Source organism: Sus scrofa, chromosome 10 (genome assembly GCF_054392235.1).
Source record: "Sus scrofa isolate SSC_HxYL_T2T_F1_AM1 chromosome 10, Sscrofa_HxYL_maternal_Yorkshire_Landrace_v2.0, whole genome shotgun sequence".
NCBI classification, from domain to species: domain Eukaryota; kingdom Metazoa; phylum Chordata; class Mammalia; order Artiodactyla; family Suidae; genus Sus; species Sus scrofa.
Window position 1 is genome coordinate 84,500,204 of NC_139392.1, and position 22,050 is coordinate 84,522,253.

A 22,050-nucleotide genomic window follows, 5' to 3' on the forward strand; every position below is an offset into this window, starting at 1 on the left:
GATTATGTTAACATCTGCAATGCAATAGAAACATTACTGTTAAGAGCCAAACCTAGGCAGAGTCAGATCACGCTGAACAAATAGTTTGATTATTAACTGATTACTGACAGAATTCAGCCATATATCTCAAGTATCAATAATTGGTTATGTCTCATGATAACATGCTTGCTTGTTTCTCTAAGACTTTAACGTTAGCCAGTAAAACTTCAAAATATTAAGAGTCAAGGACTGATCTGATCACCAATTTACTTGAATTTAACTGACAGCACATACATGAAAACACTGCTTTCAACCATAACATTCTTCTAGCATATAAAAAAAAGAGGTAGATAAAAAAGGTGAAACACAAAAGAAACAGGGCAATCTTTTGTAAAAAGCCTCACAAAAAGTAACAGCTCTTTAAACAACTCCTCAACAGCAGGTCCCAAACTCAAGGAGCACAGGACCCCAGGGCTATCTCCTTTTCTTTCTACATTCTTTCTTGAGCTGGTCTCATACTGTTTCCTAAATACTATTTAATGCTCTAAAAAATACAAGGTGTCAAAGCAAGTAGAGGATGCCAGCCCTCTGGCCAAGTTAGGAGACAACTATATACATTTGCTTACATGTGCACAAATATATCTTTGGAAAGATGAGTATGAAATCACTAACATGTCTGACCTTGATGAAAACTGTGGAGACAAGAAATAGAGATTTTTTTTTTGTCTTTTTTTTTTTTTTTTTAGGGCTGCATCAGCAGCATATGGAAGTTTCCAGGCTAGGAGTCCAATTGGAGCTGTAGCCGCTGGCCTATGCTACAGCCACAGCAACACCATATCTGAACCGCGCCTGAGACCTACACCACAGCTCACAGCAATGCCGGATCCTTAACCCACTGAGCAAGGCCAGGAATCAAACCCACAACCTCACGGTTCCTAGTCAGATTTGCTTCTGCTGAGCCATGACAAGAACTCCCAAGAAATAGAGATTTTCATCCTGCATACCATCAAACATTTCAAATTCTGAATCATATGAAAGTCATTTCTATTCAAAACAAAACTGGAATTCCCTGGTGGCCCAGGGGTTAAGGATCAGCATTGTCACTGTTGTGGCTTTAGTCACTGCCCTGATTCAGGTTCAACCCCTGGCCTGGGGACTTCCGCACACCAGGGGTGCAGCCAAAAATAATAATTATAATAAACCAACAGATAAAGGTGGACAACTCCCCATCTCTTTCACTATAATTTAAGTCTTATGAGGGCAGATATTTGCGTCTATTTTTTCACTATTATACATGCCCCCTACCTAATCCACAGCTGGTGCTTAAAAAAATATTTGTTGAATGAATGATTCCCTGATCTGTCAACTAAATTCAACTTAAGACATCCAACTGCCTGCTCCTCCCCTCTACCTCAACCCGTACGAGATCCTATTTAAGATGTCCCATCCAACTCTACACCCACAAAACCACCCGCTTCCCTGATTTCTCTGTCTTATTATATGACATCGCCATCTTCCAGATGAAGCCCCAAACCCAGGAGTCACCCCTGTCCCAGCCAACTGCACTCCCATCCAAACCATGCCAGCTTCAGTATTTTTAACTCCCAAATACATCTCAACATTCTTTTTTTTTTTTTTTTTGTCTTTTCTAGGGCCGCTTCTGAGGCATATGGAGATTCCCAGGCTAGGGGTCTAATCAGAGCTGTAGCCACTGGACTACGCCAGAGCCACAGCAACGCAGGATCCAAGCCGCGTCTGCAACCTACACCACAGCTCACGGCAACACTGGATCCTTAACCCACTGAGCAAGGCCAGGAATCGAACTCGCAACCTCATGGTTCCTAGTCGGATTCGTTAACCATTGAGCCACGACGGGAACTCCCATCTCAACATCTTTTTCACTTGGATCCAGTCACTATTCAAATCTGCCACAGCCTTCCCATTGGCATCCCTGCTTTTCTCCTCTAAGCCAATCTCCACAGTCAGACTGCAAACCAGACCCTATCACTCCCAGCCTCTCAAAAGGTGAAGAGCTTTTCAGTGCACTTTAACAATAAGAGCCAAACTCCACTGGATGATAGACCCCTGGCTATGACCTAACCTCCTATCTCTCACTAGGGTCCCAACCCACCTTCACTGAGTTTCTTTCAGTTTGCTGAACTCAAGCTCAAGCTTCATCTCTGGGCATTTCCATGTGCTGTTCCCTCAGACAAGAACACTCTTCCCTCAGACATCCAAGGCCTAAATCCTTCTCACGTTTTGGATATCAGGTCAAAAGTCACCTCCAACAGGTCTTTCCTGACCACAGCATCTAAAGGAGTCTCTCCCAGTCACTACCACAACTCCCTCTCTAACTTCCTTCATAGTAGCACTTATGAGTCTCTGGATTTACTTTTATCTTTAATTACTTTCTGTCTTTCCCTTACCTCCCAGAACTGAAGCTCCAGAAAGGCAGAAATTTCATGAACACCCCTAATGCCTCCAGGAATTCTTGGCATCTGTCCCCAGTGCTTAATCAACACTGAACTGATAGACGAGGCAAAACTCACTTTAAAGAAGGTCCACAACATTTTAATTTAGTGACAGACTAGTGAATATAAAAAACACAAACGACCTTCGTACATAAACCACTGAAAAATCACCAGAGGGTGGAGAGGAAGTAAGCGTATTTCAGATGCATGTGAACATTCAAACACACAGAAACGGTATTTTTCATATTCTATGTACATGCATGCTATAAAGCTGGTCCCCCAACTTATAAATAGCATCTGAGGAGGGTGGGGGAAGAGTAACTCAAAACACTGTGTCCAAGAGTTCCTGGTGTGGCTCCTGACTAGCATCCATGAAGACTCGGGTTCCATCCCAGGCTTCACTTAGTAGGTTAAGGATCCAGCGTTGCCGTGAGCTGTGGTGTAGGTCACAGACGTAGCCTACACTGGTGTTGCTGTGGCTGTGGTGCAGGCAAGCAGCTACAGCTCAGATTCGACCCCCAGCCTGGAAACTTCCTTAGGCCATGGGTACTGCCCTAAAAAGCAAAACAAACAAACAAGCAAACAACAAAACATACTGTGTCCATCTGCTATTTCATCTCTCTTTTGTTTTGTTTTTTTCTTTTTAGGGCTGAGCCCACGTGGCATATGAAGTTCCCAGGCTAGGGGTCCAATCAGAGCTACAGCTGCAGGCCTACGCCACAGCCACAGCCACATCAGATCTGAGCCATGTCTGGGACTTACACCACAGCTGACGGCAACACTGGATCCTTAATCCACCGAGCGGGCCAGGGATCGAACCCGTAACCTCTTCATTCCTAGTCAGGTTCATTTCCACTGTGCCACAACAGGAACTCCCTCATCTCTGACTCTTTTGGAAGGGTCTTTCGAACACTGTATTTGGGCAAAAGAGGCAAAATATAAACAACCTGTTCAACTGCCTGTCTTTTTGGAAAGAAATGTGAGACTGTAGAGGAGTGTTTTAAAATGTCTATTAGGTAGTCAACAGTAAATCAGAACTAAGTGATCATTTCCGATACTTTACTATGAATGTAGATTTGGGACAGGTCTATTTCAAAGATGTTTGTACTGTAAAGTCAGAGCGTCTGTAGCGAATGTTAATCGTTTTTATCTTATTATATTCAAAATTTAAACTTCCAAGGTACTGCCTTGAAACTGGCAATAGTAACCCCTGGGGGAAAAGGGAGGATTTAACAATAATAACAGTCTGCAACTCACAGATGTTTTATGTTCATGAATCTATTTGCAGGATAGTAGGGAATGGTCCAGACTCCCTGGTGTGTAACTAAGTGCTCTAAAGAGAGTCTAAGGATCTTATTTCACCAGACCCTAAGTGTTGAGACAGGTCTAGCATGCACGAAGGACACTCCTCCCCAGAGCTATCAATCTTCGCTGTCTGCGGAAACAAAAGTGAAAACACTCGTGGTAACGATGTAACAGACTGATGCGCCCTCCCCACCCAGCGCCCCGCAAACGCACAGAGCTGTGTGCCGGGGCGAGCACATAAATAAGCAGAGAAGAACACGCACTCGCACCTTCCCTCCTTAGGAGGAAAATGGGGCCGAGGGAGGGGCGGCCAAGGCCGGCTTGGGAGGCCCGAGATGCAGTCCGGGGGATGGCCAGGCTCTGGGGCCGGCGCTCCGGGAAGCGGGGTCACCCATAAGAAATCCTGTGCCCGGCCGTCCCTCAATCACTCCCCTCCCCCCCCCCCCGCGCCCCCAACTCCTCTCCCCGCCCCAGCCCCGCCACCCACTAACCGGGAAGGGAAGTTTCCCGGCACCCGCAGCCAGCTCCAGGCCCTCGGCTGGTTACCTGATGCAGAGGCGGGACGCGGGGCAGGGGCCAGGGTAGGGAGGCAGCCGGAGGGCGCGCAGGACGAAGCCCGGCGAGGAGGGTGGGCGGCGGCGGCTGTCAGCTCCGTCCCCGCTCACCGCGCTGCCATTACTGCGCGCAGGCGCCTCCCCGCCGGCCGCCGCCACCGCCGAGATGCGGGGGGTGGCCCGGCCTGGGGCCGCGGCCAGGCGCTCACCTGCCGCCGCGGGGACACGGCAGCGCTCCGGGATGGCACAGGACAGTGCGGAGCAGAGAGGGGAGAAGGGTGAGCGGGCTACGCAAACCGTGAAACGACCGTCTTCCGACGCCCCGCTTTCCCGACACGCCCTCGGGGCGCCTCTTCCGCGGCCTCCAACCCCCTCGATGGCGATGGTAGAGTCCACGTACGGCGAGCGCCGAGGGCCGTTCCTGTGCGATCGCGGGAGGCCGCGGGATCCTTGCTCCGAGGTGCTGCGCGCGGCGCCTGCTGCCCACCAGCACTCGCGGTTCAATGAGCTCGGGGATTGGGGACCCCCAAGCTTGGGACTGCTGATAAGAGCGTGTACCAAGGGCAGTTTCAACACAAGGACCTTTTCCCTTGAGTTCTTTCAGACCTGTATGAACATTCTGAGACACCACCATCCACTTGCCACCTACTTCCATGGGCTTTTCGAAGGATCAGTATGTACAGCAAAACTATTTTTCCTCGGATCTACTCCTTTTCTAGTGGATTTTTAGCTTATACATTCCTGAGGGATAAGTGTTTATTTTCAGTAAAGGCATGTCTCTTCACAGCCGTGACTCAACTGCCCGCCTCCTGGCACCTGTCAGTCTAAGGGTTTCCTCACCTACAGTTTCTAAGGGTGATGTTGACAAAGCGCAGCCTTACCCTTCACTTCCTGGTGCACACAACCGCACAGGGAGCAAAACCTGACTTTATTTCTTATCAGCCTTTCCTATCCTCAAGATCTCAGAAATCAGAGTCTAGTCTTAGTGCCTTCTGAGCAAGCCTTTCCCTTCCAACACTCTTCAAACTATTCAGACCAATCTTTAAGGCCCGTTTAAAATCCTGTCCCCCAAACAGATTAAGTCCCACCAAAATTTCCCCATTCAAATCTGCCTTTCGTGGCACTTGAAGGCTGCAATCCTCATTTTAAGAAAGTTATTGTCTCCTGGAGTTCCTATCCTGGAGGAGCGGAAACGAATGGCTAGGAACCGTAAGGTTGTGGGTTCGATTCCTGCCCCACTCAGTGGGTTAAGGATCCGGCGTTGCCGTGAGCTGTGGTGTAGGTCGCAGACGTGGCTCGGATCTGGTGTTGCTGTGGCTGTGGCATGGGCCGGCAGCTACAGCTCCAATTAGACCCCTAGCCTGGGAACCTCCATATGCCTCCTGTGCAGTCCTAAAAAGCTAAAAAAAAAGGAACTTCCATTATGACTTGTTTTCTCACTTTCTCCCTCTTCTAATTCAGCAATTTTCCAAGTGTGACCCCCAGATCTCTGGAAATCACCAAGACCTTTTCAAGGTTCCTGATACTAAAAATGATCTTTGTTGTAAATGACACGTTCTTTGTCTTTTTTTCTGGGTTCACATAGCACTGCTGACATCATCTCAGCAGGATTCAAGAGCATGGCACAAAGCTATTCCACTGGTTGTTACATCGCTGCCACACACTCCTATTTTGTTTTTAAAATTTAGGAATATAGGAGTTCTCGTAGAACCCAACTAGTAACCATGAGGATGTGAGTTCGATCCCTAGCCTCCCTCAGTGGGATAAGGATCCAGTGTTGCAGCAAGCTGCAGGATAGGATGTCAAGGCAGCTAGCTAGGATCCTGCGTTGCTGTGGCTGTAGTATATGTAGGCTGGCGGTTGCAGCTCCAATTCAACCGCTAGCCTGGGAACTTCCATATGCCGCAGGTTTGGCCCAAATAAATAAATAAATCTAGAAATTTAGGAATATCCTTTATGAAATAGTTTAAAAATATATAAATTCTATAAACTTCAACCCTGAATACATGTCTTTCCTACATTGTGAGTGAAGAAACAAGAAGCACATGTGCACTCTTGCTGTCTACCAAAGTAGCATGGCTGTCTCGAAGAAAAAATACTTGAGTGGCTGAACTAGATGTTCTTTCTTTTCTCTCTCTCTCTCTGTTTTGTTTTGTCTTGTTTTTTGTTTTGTATTTTTGTTTTTTTAGGGCTGCACCTGAGGCATGTGGAGGTTCCCAGGCTAGGGGTCAAATTGGAGCTGTAGCTGCCGGCCTACACCACAGCTCACGGCAATGCCAGATCCTTAACCCACTGAGCAAGGCCAGGGATCGAATCTCTGTCTTCATGGATACTAGTCAGAGCCACAATGGGAACTCCTGAACTAGCTGTTTTTTCACAGAACATCATTTTTCCTTAAAAGAACAACTGACACAAAAAAACTAATGTTACTCTGACTTGGGAATTGATATGTTTCTCCAAAATGAATAAAGTGAACCTAACACTTCAAGCAAAACAACTGACAGTGTTTGTTGCCAATGATAATATTTAGCTTTAAAGTGAAATTTGAAAATTTGTGTTAACACTGTCAATGGAAATAATCAGTAAACAATTTATAAACAGAAAAGAGTTTTATTCCAGCCAAACTGAGGACTATAGCCTGGGAGACACAGATTCAAAACGCACTTGAATTGTGATCCTCCAGGCTCCAAAATGGGGGAGGCTTATATATAAGCCACAAAATTACCTATATTATTTGTCAAGAATTAGAATTAAATACAGTATTTTAAATCAATTCTACAGCAATAAAATTTTTAAAAATTAAAATTAAGGAGTTCCCATTGTGGCACAGCAGAAATGAATCCAACTAGTATCCGTGAGGATGTGGGTTCGATTCCTGGCCTCGCTCAGTGGGTCAGGGATCCAGCATTGCCATGAGCTGTGGTGTAGGTCGCAGACATGGCTTGGATCCCGAGTTGCTATGGCCGCGGTGTAGGCCGGCAGCTGTAGCTCCAATTCGAATCCTAGCTTGGAAACTTCCATATGCTGCCAGCGCAGCCCTTAAAACAACAATAATAATAATAATAATAATAAATTAAATTCTTTTAAAGAAAAAAAAAATTTTTAAGATGGATTGGATCTGGCAAGAAGGATGCTTATTAAGTAAGGATTGTTTGTGGTCCAAAGTGGTTGCATAGTTAGAAGAAAAGACCTAGGAGTTCCCATCATGGTGGAAGGAGATCATCGTCTCTGGAGCCCTGAGATGCAGGTTCGATCCCCACCCCAGCAAAACAGGTTAAGGATCAGGCATTGCCACAGCTGTGGTGTAGGTCACAACTATGGCCTGGATCTGATGCCTGGCCTGGGAACTCCGTATGCCACAGGGTGGCCAAAAAAGAGAGAAAAAAAAAAAAAAGAAAGAAAAAGGAGAACTTGAGACTGTAAGGTTCCAGCTGTCGGCTGCCAGCAGATATTGTTTTGAGAACAGCTGGTGGTGTCCTTGAGTTCAGAAAATTCAAGTTCTCAGTGATGCAGTAACATGTCTGAAACCATATCCACAATGGCCACCGGCTCCATGTGGAATGCCTGCACTGCAATTATTCCATTTTGATGTTTTTCGATGCATACTTTTATTTAATGGTTAAAGTAGATGTACACTGTATATTAGACAGGCTATTCTAGTTGGCCTAAAGTTCAAGCCAAATCATATATAAGCCAGAATGACTTCACCATACCTCAATATGTGAAAATTTATTCCATTACCACCATGAGCTTGGCAGTTTAAAGACTTTTCTGATGAGATACATTGTTATTAATGACCATGATTTTCTGATACTGTGTGAGATAGCTCAACATATGGAAGATCGACATGACACAGGGAACCAATATTTTCCAAATGACCAATGCAGGACATTTCAAAATCATCCATGGATAAAAAAATCCATTCAAAATGCAAGATAGACCAATGGATAGATAGGTGTGTGTGTTTATGTTTGCATGTGAGTAAACACACTTAAAAAATGAGTACAAAAGATTAATTGATAGGGTTTCAGATTTTCACTGCAGCTAACCTTTAAGAAACGTCTACCTGTCACAGAGTTCCCATGGTGGCTCAGCAGTTAATGAACCCAACTAGTATCCATGAGGTTTCCGGTTCCATCCCCGGCCTTGCTCAGTGGGTTAAGGATCCGGCGTTGCCATGACCTGTGGTGTAGGTCGCAGACATGGCTCAGATCCTGCATTGCTATGGCTGTGGTGTAAGCCGTCAGCTATATATAGCTCTGATTCCACCCTTAGCGTAGGAACTTCCATGTGCCGTGGGTGCAGCCCTAAAAGACAGAAGACAAAAACAAACAAAAAGAAATGTCTAGCTTTCAAATTTTCTGTAGTATCAGAGAATATCCAGTTGCCCAAAAAAACTATTAAATTATCCTTCTAATCTTCATAATTTCTTCATAGCCCTCAATCAGGGAGCACCTAGCTATCTTTTATTCAGCAGGATATTGAAATAGGCAAAAACAGAAAGCGATGCCATTCTTTTCACTAAAAGAATGAAAACTCATAGAATTTTTTTTTACTTTGGAAAATATGGTAACTTTCTGCAAAAACACATAATCTATGTTAAAATGTGTTTGGTTTTTTTAAAATTAATAATTAGTTTTAAATTTCTCTTTTTCATGCTAATATGGTAACTAGGCTAGATATAACCCACATAAACATAAGCTCTTTGAGTTCCTCAATAATATTTAAGAGTGTAAAGTGGTCCAGAGACCAGGAAGTTTTGAGAACAGTTGCCCTGAACTCATGAAGCACCCCTGCTCTCACTGCGTTTTGCAAACTCCCATCTGGAGTGTGGATTAGAGTGGAGGACACCAACTATGAATCATGGTAAGACGCTTCTATTTCCAAACTCTAGAGATTTTTCTGGAATGTGTATCTTACCCTCAGTGGATAATAGGGAAATTCCATTTCTCAAAAAGTTATAGTATATAAGCCCTTAATATCTTATGTTAATATCACAGCATTGTCGTGAGCTGTGGTGTAGGTCGAAGATGAGGCTCGGATCCCGAGTTGCTGTGGCTGTGGCGTAGGCCGGCAGCTACAGCTCCAATTCGACCCCTAGCCTGGGAACCTCCACATGCCATGCCTGCGGCCCTAAAAAGACAAAAAGAAAAAAAACCTATTGATGTTATAGAAATAGATAACCATGCTTAGGTTGATAACTATCCCTCAAGGTTTCTCTATGAGTATGATTAAATATATCTACCCAAACCAGATCTTTTTGTTTGTTTTTTTAGGGCAGCACCTGAGGCATATGGAGCTTCCCAGGCTAGGGGTCAAATTGGAGCTGTAGCCGCCAGCCTATGCCACAATCACAGCAACACTGGATCCTTAACCCCCGATTGAGGCCAGGGATTGAACCTGACACAGTGGAAATGAATCTGACTAGGTTTCCAGTTTGATCCCTGGCCTCCCTCAGTGGGTTAAGGAGCCGGTGTTGCCATGAGCTATGGTGTAGGTCACAGATACGGCTCGGATCTAGCGTTGCTGTGGCTGTGGCGTAGGTGGGCGTATGACCCTAAAAAAAAAAAAAAAAAAAAAAAAAAATTGGAGTTCCCAATGTGGCACAACAGAGTTGGTGGGTTCTCTGCAGCTATGGTATAGGTTGCAACTGTGGCTCAGATCTAACCCCTGGCCAGAGAACTCCAAATGCCACAGGGCGGCCAAAAAAGAAAACAAGCATTTTCTACCTTTTGTTTCCAGTAAACTAAAAAAGAATAAGAGAGAGATTGAAGAACAGTTTTCCTGTTTGGAGTGGCTGATTAAGGAGTGGTTTTGTACTTACTCAATTGCAAGGCTCCTCTTTGGAGAAACATCTGACACTAGGGCTGGGGCAGGAAACACACAAGATGAGCCTGGAACCTCTTGCAGTGTAAAAAAGTAAGGAAGTCCTCAAAAATAAAAACAGCCACATTGGCAGGAGTATGTCAAAGGGCATGGGAGTCAATTGAAGGAGCTCCCAACAGCCAAAGATAGAACAACATAAGTAAAAAAAAAAAAAAATAGAATCGAAGATGATAAACCACAGTATAATGTATTATCCATGGGTCCATGCTAATATACATAAATGACTGGATAGAGTATTACACAGGGTGAAGAGTCTCCCACAGGACAATTCTAAATAAATTCAGTAGGTACTCCCCCTAAAGGGAGAGGAGCATAATTCCCCACTCTTTAAGATTAGACCAGGAAAAGTGACTTCCTTCCAAAGAATATAATACAGAAAGGGAATTTAAAGGAGTGACATTTTAGTGGAGAAACCGGCAAATGTCACTTCAGCCAGACAATTAAGGTCAATGATAACTCACGGCTAATAGTAAGTGATAAGAATGGCAATTTACAACTTGTGATCTTCCTCCCCCAAACCTAAAATTCCAGGCTAATCATGAGAAAATGTCAAATAAAGGGGCATCCTACAAAATACCTGACCAGTAATCCTTAAAACCGTCAAGCTCATCAAAAACAAGATAAGTCTTATCTCAATAAACCTGAAAGAAAAAAAAAAAAAAACCACAAAAACAAACCAGAAAACAAGTCTGAGAAACTGTCACAGCCAAGAGGAGACATGACTGCTGAAAGTAAGATGAAGAACCAGAGAGGATCCTGGAACAGAAAAAGGACATAGAGAGTTCCCACTGTGGTGCACAGGGATCAGCAGCATCTTAGGAGCGCTGGGACGTGGGGTTTGATCCCCAGCTCAGCACAGTGGATTAAAGATCTAGAGTTGCCAAAGTTGAGGCTTAGATCAAGACTGCGGTTCAGATCTGATTCTTGGCCTGGGTCACTCCATACGCCCCAGCAGGGCCAAAAAAAAAAAAATGACATTAGGTAAAGACTGAGATTTGAATCATGTGGATTATAGCTAACAACAAGTTATCAAAATACATTCATTAATTTAACAAATGTGTCATTAACAGGTAAGAGGTTAATAGGGAAAATGAGGTGGGGAGAAGAGAATGTGGGAACTCTCCATTATCTGCTCAATTTCTGTGTAAATTTAAAACTATTCTAAAAAATAAAGTCTATTAATTTTTTTAAAAAGTTATCGAGGAGTTCCCATCGTGGCTCAGTGGTAACAAACCCAACTAGTATCCATGAGATCTAGGATTTGATCCCTGTGCTGGTGCAGTGGTTAAGGATCTAGTGTTGCTGTGGCTGTGGTGTAGACCTGCAGCTACAACTCCGATTTGACCCCTAGCCTGGGAACTTCCATGTGCCACAGGTGCAGCCGTAAAAAGAAAAAATAATAATAAATAAAAATAGAAAATAAAAAGAAAAGATATCCTCTTTTAAATTAAAAAAGAGAGTTTCCTCATGGCACAGTGGGTTAAGGATCTGGCGTCACTGCAGTCGTTCGGATTGCTGCTGTGGCTCTTGGCCCCGGACCTTCCACATGCCACGAGAGTGGCCCCCCCAAAAATTGCTTATGAATCCTTTATTTTTCTTTGCAGTCACATTCAGACAGGTAATTGAACATGATCAAAGCTATGTCAAATGAGAGCTCATTTTGGAGAAATACCCAATACGTTCACTATCTATGATAGTGCACTTAGAAGGTGGTTTCCCAAGGTTGGGAAGAGGGTGAATCTGAGTGATGGATTACAATAAATAATATGTAATATGTGAAAGAAGGAGAGAGGACGTTTTTCTCAACTGTTATATTAAAAATATGTGTGTCACTGGAGTACAGCATGAATCATGATCCACCCAGATAAGTGTGATGAAAAGCAAGATGGGAGAACTTGTAAGTTAAAAATCTAGGAGAAAGGGATAAAGAAAGCAGAGCAAATCAAAAGCGGCGAGCCTGGAAGGAAGCTAATTTACCGAAGGGGTAGGTGGGCTGAAAGATACAATCTCTGGGCAACAGAAGGAGGTGGATCAATAGAACTTGTGCTCAGTGGGTCCTAAGTGCCTCGTCTGCTCAATCCCAATGTTGGAAATAGGAATTAAAACTTCCTACATAATTGCAAGATTATGTAACCAGGTTTTTAAAATAGCATATCTAGGTATGGCAAGGTTAAGAGCCAGTAAATAGAATACATGAGTCAAGTAAGAAAAAAAAATTCATCCTTTTATCCTTACAGTTTGCTTGTCTAGATCTCTACAGGTAAGCAGAGAAGCCCAATAACATACAAAGAATTGCACAATGGTTTATGTTTACTAAAGCACACTATACAAGTTCCTGACATGGCTCAGCAGAAACGAATCTGATTGGCATCTAGGAGGACATAGGTTCAACTCCTGGCCTTGCTCAAGGGGTCAAGGATCCAGTGTTGCTGTGAGCTGTGGTGTAGGTTGCAGACATGGCTCAGATTTGGCGTTGCTGTGGCTGTGGCCAGCAGCTAAGTTACAGTTCAGTTTGGACCCCTAGCCTGGGAGCCTCCAAACGTTGCTGGTGTGGCCCTAAACAAAACAAAACAGAACAAAACAAACAGGCATGCTGTAAAACAAAATATCCATGTAACTCACTAACCTAAAAAAAAAAGTTACCAACCTCTTGATTTAAAAAAGATGTATTTTGCTAGTAAAAAAAGAGAAAACAAAGTGAAATATTCAGATGTACAACACGTGTGTACATGTGGAGGGTCGTTGTACCTCTACTGTGTCTAACAAGGAACCACTTCAGAGCCTGGAGCCTCATCACACTTCCTTTGAGAGTGTTTAGGACGGTAGGAAAGACGGGAAGCATGATGTCTTTACACTGTTTTACACTTTGTTTTTATTTATATTTATTTTAAATTGTCATGTGGTAAAATTGGTTGGGGGAGAGGTGTACATTTCTATCAAATTTAACATTTAGATCTGCGTAGCCGCCAACACCGTTGGAATTCAGAACTCCAACACCCACAAAGCACTCTCATGCTGCTCCTTTATAGCAATCGCTCTGCTGATCTCCTTGTCGCCATGGGTTCTTGTCCAAGTTCTTTCTTATTTAAGTTTCCCTCCACTCTAGTCATTTCTTTTCTTTTCTTTTTTTTTTTTTTTTTTTTTTTTTTTTTTGTCTTTTTAGGGCCGAACCTGTGGCATATGGAAATTCCCAGGCTAGGGGTCAAATCAGAGCTGTAGCTGCTGGCCTACAGCAATGCCAGATCTAAGCTGAGTCTGCAATCTACACCACAGCTCATGTCAACACCGGATCCTTAACCCACTGAGCAAGGCCAGGGATTGAACCTGTGTCTTCGTGGATACTAGTAAGATTCGTTTTTGCTGAGCCACAGCGGGAACTCTTCCCAGTCATTTCTGACCCCAGAAAAGACAGGGAAAAGCACAGTGATATCTGTGTGGATTTGTACTGGTCATGAGAAGAAGAAAGAGACAGGAGAAGAGGCCTTCCAGGTAGTGAGGAAGCAGTGACTGCATTCAGAAGACAGTTTCCACTCTTTTCTCTGGGTAGCTCCCATCACTTCAAGGAAGTTATGGGTTCCTCACCCATGAAAAACAGGAGTTGAAGTTAAACTTGCATAAATTAAGACACAGAACCTGGAAGTCAAGATATTCCTAAAGGAAGATTATAAAATCATTTCTTTTACAAATTTAAAGTTGATATGTAGTTTTTTGTTGTCTTGGTTTGTTTTTGTATTGTTTTGTTTTGTTTTTTGCTTTTTAGGGCCTCACCCACAGCACATGGTAATTCCTAGGCTGGGGTGGAATTGGAGCGGTAGCTGCTGGCCTACACCATAGCGACAGCAACTCGGGATCCTCCACATCTGTGACTTACACTGCAGCTCACAGCAACACCAGATCCCCAACCCACTGAGCAAGGTCAGGGATCGAACCCACATCCTCACAGATACCACTCAGATTTGTTTCCACTGCATCACAATAGGAACACCTTGATATGTAGTTTTATTTGAATTCAGATGTTATCTTATGCAGCTTAGAGTTTAAAATTTTTTTGCATATTTTAATTTTTTCCAGCTTTATTGAGACATAATTGATATATAAACTTGTGAAAAGGCATCAAATGTGTTGATTTGATATACTTATATATTATGAAATGATTATCACCATAGCTGAGCCAACATCTCCATCACCTCACATAGGTACCACTTCCTTTTTGCAGTGAGAACATTTAGGATCTGCTGTCTTAGCAACTTCCACGTACATAACACAGTATTGTTAACTATAATCACCAGGCTGTGCATTATTTCCCCAGAGCTTACTCATCTCATAACTGGAAGTTTGTATCCTTCTACCAACATCTCCCCATCTCCCCACTCCCTAACACCTGGTAACCACCACTCTATTCTCTGTTCAGCTTTCTTAGATTCCACATATAAGAAAGATCACACACTATTTTTAAATTTTTTTTATTTTTATTTTTTGTCTTTTGAGGGCCGCACCTGCAGCACATGGAAGTTCCCAGGCTAGGGGTCAAATCGGAGCTGTAGCCGACAGCCTACACCACAGTAACGCAGGATCCAAGCCATGTCTGCAACCCACACCACAGCTCAGGGCAACACTGGATCCTTAACCCACTGAACGAGGCCAGGGATTGAACCCACAGCCTCATGGTTCCCAGTTGGATTCGTTTCCACTGTTCCACAACGGGAACTCCAGATCACACACTTTATTTCTCTGGCTTACTTATTTTACTTAGGATAATGTCCTCGGGGTTCGTCCAAGTCACAAATGGCAGGATTTCCTTCTTTCTCATAACGATTCGGGCCGTATTCTTAACAGGAACCCTGCCCTTGAGGTCTGTTGAATCTCCTCTCCTTTGCTCTTTCGTAGCCTTTATAGATTGTGATTCGCAGCACAACACAAACGTATATTTTATATTGGTCTCTACCAATTTTGTCGTCTTCCACACCTGGATTATAAGCACCCTCAGGAGAATGACGATGGATATTTAGAGATCCCCTTTAGTGCCTGAACAATTCTGAGTCCATTAGGGAAGTGTGTAAACACTTATTGATTCACTGCCACATGTAATCACTTTTCTTCTTACTCTACATTACTTAGTCTTCACTTATTCCTCATCTTAGGCAAAGATGCAGGAAGGGTAGAAAATTGTTATAAAAGCATGTTCTTCAATTTTCATAAGCTCTGCAGTGAATTTCAGAGCCAAGCAAGGAATAAGACAGAGAGAACGACCCTGTCCCTGGCTGAGATCGCAAAAAATCACAGAAACAAGTGTCCTGGGTGTGCAAGTGTATTTTGAGTATCCACCATCGCATCTTCCATTGAATCTTTTCATCATTGGTCATTAGTGAGTGTCAGTTTCTTCAGAAACATATAGACTATGTGCCATAAGTTGGATGCCAAGTAATTTTATTTTATTTTTTTGTCTATTTTAGGGCTGCACCTGTGGCATATGGAGGTTTCCAGGCTAGGAGTCAATCAGAGCTGCCACTGCCGGCCTACACCACAGCCACAGCCACAGCCACCTTGGGATCCAAGCTGTGTCTGGGACCCACATCACAGCTCCCAGCAACACCAGATCCTTAACCCACTGAGTGAGGCCAAGGATCGAACCCCACAACCTCATGGTTCCTAGTCAGGATTTGTTAACCACTGAGCCACGACAGCAACTCCATGGACAGCAAGTAATTTTAAAAGCATGTGGACAAGATTTTAAGTGATATTGAATCACACAGTGACAATGTTACTCTCTCTCCAATTATTAATTACTATCCTCTAGTAAGTCATGGGCAAAGTCTCCACTTAGTGTTAATATGTTTATTTATTTCTTTTTTTTAGGGTCACAGCCATGGCATATGGAAGTTCACAGACTAGGGGCTGAATCAGAGCTTCAGCTGACGCCCTATGCCACAGCACAGCAATGCAGCATCTGAGCCACTTCTGCAACCTACACCACAGCTCATGGCAATGCTGGATCTTTAACCCACTGAGTGAGGTCAGGGATCGAACCCATGTCCTCCTGTATACTAGTCAGATTCATTTCCACTGTGCCACAACGTGAAAGCCCTGCTTATTTTTTATTAAGCTATAATTGACATATAACATACTAGTATCGGGTATGCAATATTATAATTTGATATTCGAATACACGGTGAAATGATCATCACAAGAAATCTAGTTACCACCTGTTAACATACAAAATTACAACATGTTTTTTTCTTGTGATGACAACTTTAAATATCTACTCTCCTAGCAACATTCGAATATGCCATATAATATTATTGACGGTTGTCACCATGCTGTGCATTACATACCCATTACTTACTAATTTTATAACTGAAAGTCTGTACCCATTTTGCCCACAATCACTGCCCTGCTCTGTGGCAACCACCAACCTCTTCTTTGTGTCTATGAGTTTTGTTTTGTTTGTTTCACTTTTAGTTCTACATGTAAGTGAAATTCAGTTTTTGTCATTCTCTCTCTGATTTACTTCACTTATCATAACACCCTCCAGATCCACCCGTGTTGTCACAAATGGCAAAATTCCATTCTTTTTTGTGGCTAAGTTGTATTCCATTGTGTATACATCCATATTTTTCATATCCATCCATCTATTGATGGAAACATAGGTTGTTATCATATCTTGGCTATTGTGAACAATGCTGCAATGCACATAGGGGTACATATACCTTTTCAAATTAGTTTTCATTTTCTTCATATAAATACCCAGAACTGGAATTTTTAGATCTGTGGTAGTTCTAGAAACTCTATACTGTTTTCCTCAGTGGTTACCAATTTACATTCCTAACTACAATGCATGAGGATTCTGTTTTCTTCACATCATCAGCAACACTTGTCATTTTTTATCTTTTTCTTTTTGTCTTTTTAGGGTCACACCCACAGCATATGGAGGTTCCAAGGTTAGGGGTCGAATTGGGGCTGTAGCTGCTGGCCTACACCACAGCTCACAGGAATGCCAGATTCTTAACCACTGAGCAAGGCCATGGATTGAACCTATGTCTTCATGGATACTAGTTGGGTTTGTTACCACTGAGCCATGGAGGGAACTCTTTTTTTTTTTTTTTTTTTTGTCTTTTCTAGGTCTGCACCTGCGACATATGGAGGTTCCCAGGCTAGGGGTCTAATTGGAGCTGTAGCAGCTGGCCTACGCCACAGCCATAGCAACTCGGAATCTGAGCCAACTCTGCAACCTACACCACAGCTCATGGCAACACCAGATCCTTAACCCACTGAGTGAAGCCAGGGATCAAACCTGAAACCTCATGGTACCTAGTTGGGTTCGTTAACCACTGAGCCATGATGGGAACTCCCAGGAACTCTTATTTCTTATCTTTTTAATGATAACAGGTGTGAGGTGTCATTTCACTGTGGTTTGGGTTTGTATTTCTCTGATGATTAGTGATGTAGCATATCCTTTCATGTGCAAATTAACCATCTGTATTTCATCTTTGGAAAACTGTCTATTCAGGTCCTCTGTGCATTATTTAACCGGATTGTTTATTTTTCTCCTATTAAGTATGTGAGTTCTTTATATATTTTTGATGTTAACTCCTACACAGATATATGATTTGCAAGTATCTTCTCCCACTCAGTGGGTTGCTTTTTCACTTTGTTGATAGTTTCCTGTGCTGTGCAGGAGCTTTTTAGTTTGAAGAAATCCCGCTTGTTATTTTTGCTTTTGTTGCCCTTGCTTTTGAAGTCAAATCCAAAAAAAAAAAAAAAAAAGTCAGCAAGACAGATGTCAAGGAGCTTATGGCCTATGCTTTTTTTTTTTTTTTTCTGTCTTTTTGTCTTTTTCTAGGGCGGCACTCATGGCATATGGAGGTTCCCAGGCTAGGGGTCTAATTGGAGCTGTAGCCCCCAGCCTATGCCACAGCCCCAGCAACATGGGATCTGAGCCATATCTTCGACCTACACCACAGATCACGGCAACACCAGATCCTTAACCCATTGAGCAAGGCCAGGGATCGAACCTGCAACCTCATGGTTCCTAGTCAGATTCATTAACCACTGAGCCATGACAGGAACTTCTAGCCTATGTCTTCATTTAGGAATTTTGTGGTTTCGGGTCTTACATTCAAATCTTTAATCCATTTGGGGTTAATTTTTGTGCATGGTGTATCAGTCTGATTTCATTCTTTTGCACATAGCTGTCCAATTTCCCCAACACCATTTATAAAGAGACCATAATTTCCCCATTGTATATTCTTGCCTCCTCTGTTGTAAAGTAATTGGCTGTATTATCATGGGTTTATTTCTGGCCTATCTATTCTATTGATCTCTGTGTTTGTGTTTTACGGCAATATCATATCATTTTTATTCCTATAGTTTTTTTTGGTTTGTTTGTCTTTTGTCTTTTTAGGGCCACACCCGTGCCATATGGAGGTTCCCAGGCTAGGGGTCTAATCAGAGCTACAGATGCCGGCCTACACCACAGCCACAGCAACCTTGGGATCTGAGCCGTGTCTGGGACCCACACCATAGCTCACAGCAATGCCAGATCCTTAACCCACTGAGCAAGGCCAGGGATTGAACGCACAACCTCATGGTTCCCCGTCAGATTCGTTTATGCTGCGCCATGACAGGAACTTCTCCTATAGTTTTATCATATAGTTTGAACTCATGTGGCTTGATGCCTTAAGATTTGTTCTTTCTCAAGATTGGTTGGCTATTTGGGATGTTTAACAGTTCCATACAGATTTTAGGGTTATTTCTCCTATTTCTATTAAAAATGTCATTGGAATTTTGACAGGGATTGCATTGAATCTACAGATTGCTTTGGGTAGTATGAACATTTTAACAACATTAATTCTTCCAACCCAAGAGCACAGAATATCTTTCCATTTATTTGTGCCTTCTTCAACTTCTTTCATCAATGTCATAGAGTTTTCTAAGTACAGGTCTTTCACCTCCTTGATTAAATTTATTCCTACATATTTTATTCTTTTGGATGCAATTGTAAGTGGGATTGTTTTCTTATTTTCTCTCTCTCTCTCTCTCTCTCTTTTTGGCTGCACATACAGCATGTGGAAGTTTCTGGTCCAGGGACAGGACCCATGCCACAGAACTCAGTAACCAGAGCCACAGCAGTGACAAAAACAGATCTACAACCTGATAGGTCACAAAAGAATTTCCCTTATTTTCTCTTTCTGATAGTTAGTGTATAAAAATGCAACCTATTTCTGCATATTGTTTTTCTATTACAACTTTACTGAATTTTCTTGTTCTTTTTTTCGGAGTCTTTAGGATTTTCTATATATAAAATCATATTTTATGAAAATAGTGACAATTTGACTTCTTTTACAATGTAGATGATTTCGCCTTAGAAAACTGGTTAGTGGACATCTTTGTCTTGTTCTTGATCTTAGAGGAAAAGCTTCCCACTCTTTTTTTTGTTTTGTTTTTGTCTTTTTGCTATTTCTTGGGCCGCTCCCACGGCATATGGAGGTTCCCAGGCTAGGGGTCGAATCGGAGCTGTAGCCCCCAGCCTATGCCAGAGCCACAGCAACGCAGGATCCGAGCCGCGTCTGCAGCCTACACCACAGCTCATGGCAACGCCAGATCGTTAACCCACTGAGCAAGGCCAGGGACCGAACCCACAACCTCATGGTTCCTAGTCGGATTCATTAACCACCGTGCCACGACGGGAACTCCAAAGCTTTCCACTCTTCACCACTGAGTATGATTTTAGCTGTGGGTTTGTCGTATATGTCCTTTATTATAGTGAGGTAGATTACCTCCATACTCACTTTAAAAGTTTTTATCATAAATGGATGTTGAATTTTATCAAAAGATTTTTCTGCATCTATTGAGTAGATCATATGATTTTTTTTTTTTTTTTGGTCTTTTTAGGGCCACACCTACAGCATATGGAGGTTCCCAGGCTAGGGGTCAAATCAGAGCTGTAGCCACTAGCCTATACGACAGCTCACAGCAACGCCAGATCCTTAACCCACTGAGCGGGGTGGGGGATCAAACCTTCATCCTCATGGAGATTAGTCAAATTCATTTCCACTGAGCCATGATGGAAACTCCGATCATATATTTTTATCCTTCACTTTGTTAATGTGGTATATCACATTGATTGACTTTTGGATATTGAACCATCCTTGCACCCCTGGAATAAATCCCACTTGATCATGATGTATGATCTTTTCAATGCATTGTTGAAATCCACATGCTAATATTTTGCTGATGTCTGCATCAATGTTTATCGGTGATAGTGGCCTGCAGTTTTCTGATTTGTATTGTTGTTGTCTCATTTTGGTATCAGAGTAAGGCTGCCCTGGTATAATGAGTTTGAACTTTCTCTCTTCATTTTTCTGGAAGAGTTTGAGAAAGATAGGTATTAAATCTTCTTTGAATGGACAAGTAAATAGTCCTTTTTCATAGGATGGCTAGGAATGAGTTTCAGCCTTGTGTCTGTTGTCTGTGCTATGCCACCTGGGGGTGGTAGCATGCCAAGAATTGCCTGATTGTTTCACGCCCATGGAGGTACAGAAATTACCCTCCCACCCCCCTACCCCCAGCAAGCTAGTTACTCAAGGGGCATCCCCTGTGTGGACTGACTGCAAGCACCACATCCATTTTAGAGGTGCTGTGGGAGAACACCAGGGTCAGGCACATTAGCAAGGTAGAGAGGCAAAAATGGCATCTGTCAGTGCCTCTGTCCCCAGAGAGAGTCCTGACAGGCCCTTGCCCCACTGGCAGATGACCTATGATAAGCCAATGGATCTCCTTCACATATGGTCTAGGTGCTTTTCAAATTGCTACTTTTGCACTGGGTCTCGAGGTGAGTGAGTTTGTACTTGAGCCCTTTAAGAGTGGAATCTCAGTTCCCCATAGCCTTGTAGGTCTTCTGGAGTTAGGTCCCATCGATTCTTCATCTCTCTAACACAGGTCCCAAGGATTTTAGTGACTGATGTTTGGTGAGAACCCGCTGCTCCTTAGGGAGAAGCTCCCAATTTGTGACATCCCTCTTGAGTGGGGGTCACCACACTAGGGGTGGAGTTTTTGGTGAGACCTTGTATCTGCCTCTCTTGCCCATTTCAGTGTTGCCCTCTTATCTGCTGTACTGAAGCTGTTCAGCTAGTTTTCAGATCTTTTTCAGAGGGAATGGTTCCATATGTAGCTGGGGATTGGGTGTGTCTGTGGGAGGAGGTGAGTTCAGGATCTTCCTACACCGCCATGTTGAACGGCCTCCTCAATTCTATTTTTAAAAATAGAAAGCACAAATTGTGAAAAGGTGTACAGGAAGAAAGACAGAAAATTGAAATATTATGTCTCCTAGCCTTCATGCTTTTTATTAATTAAGAAAATTATTTTTCACCTTTGGGGTAGAACAATTAAATCCAGCACACAGAGAATACTAGAGTAAAAGAGTCCTAAGTTTACTTCCAGATTCCATATTTCACAATTCTATGTATAGGCTTTATTTATCTGTACTAGGAAAGAATACAAAAATTATAAGGGTGACAACTGATATTTGCAAAGAAAAACAACTTGAGCTTAGCACTTGATCTTAGAATAAACATTTTTCAAACATCTGAAATATAAATATGTAAATATATATAATGAACAATACATTTTATGTAAGAAAAGACCTAAAAACAAAAGTCCAAAAATCCATTCTTTATTTGTTTAATATGTCTCATAAGATTTTAAAGAAGCAAGCATATTTATACATTTAAACAGTCTGATTTATTGGAAAAGAATAACCTACCTGAATTTGGAACTAGTTCAGAACAGCAAGTTTGCTCAAAGTTGCAAGTGTACCTCCCTGAGTGTGAATGTTGTTTTGAAAATAAGGTCAGAAA

At 42.7% G+C, this 22,050-nt stretch overlaps 1 protein-coding gene across 13 annotated transcripts in view; it reads right to left on the reverse strand.

The window, feature by feature from the left end:
• CUL2 (cullin 2) overlaps positions 1 to 22,050 on the reverse strand; it is a 128,872-nt gene that overhangs the window by 94,281 nt on the left and 12,541 nt on the right. For 7 of the 13 annotated variants that reach the window (XM_084980489.1, XM_084980499.1, XM_084980501.1 and 4 more), the window contains exon 1: positions 4,302 to 4,432. The exons of 1 other annotated variant lie outside the window; for it this stretch is intronic. The gene's annotated coding sequence lies outside the window, so the exon portion shown is untranslated. Of the gene's footprint in view, positions 1 to 3,707; positions 3,889 to 4,246; positions 4,433 to 4,518; positions 4,688 to 22,050 lie in introns of those variants that run through there. 5 more of the 13 variants (XM_084980491.1, XM_084980502.1, XM_084980495.1 and 2 more) reach the window with 3 other exon arrangements.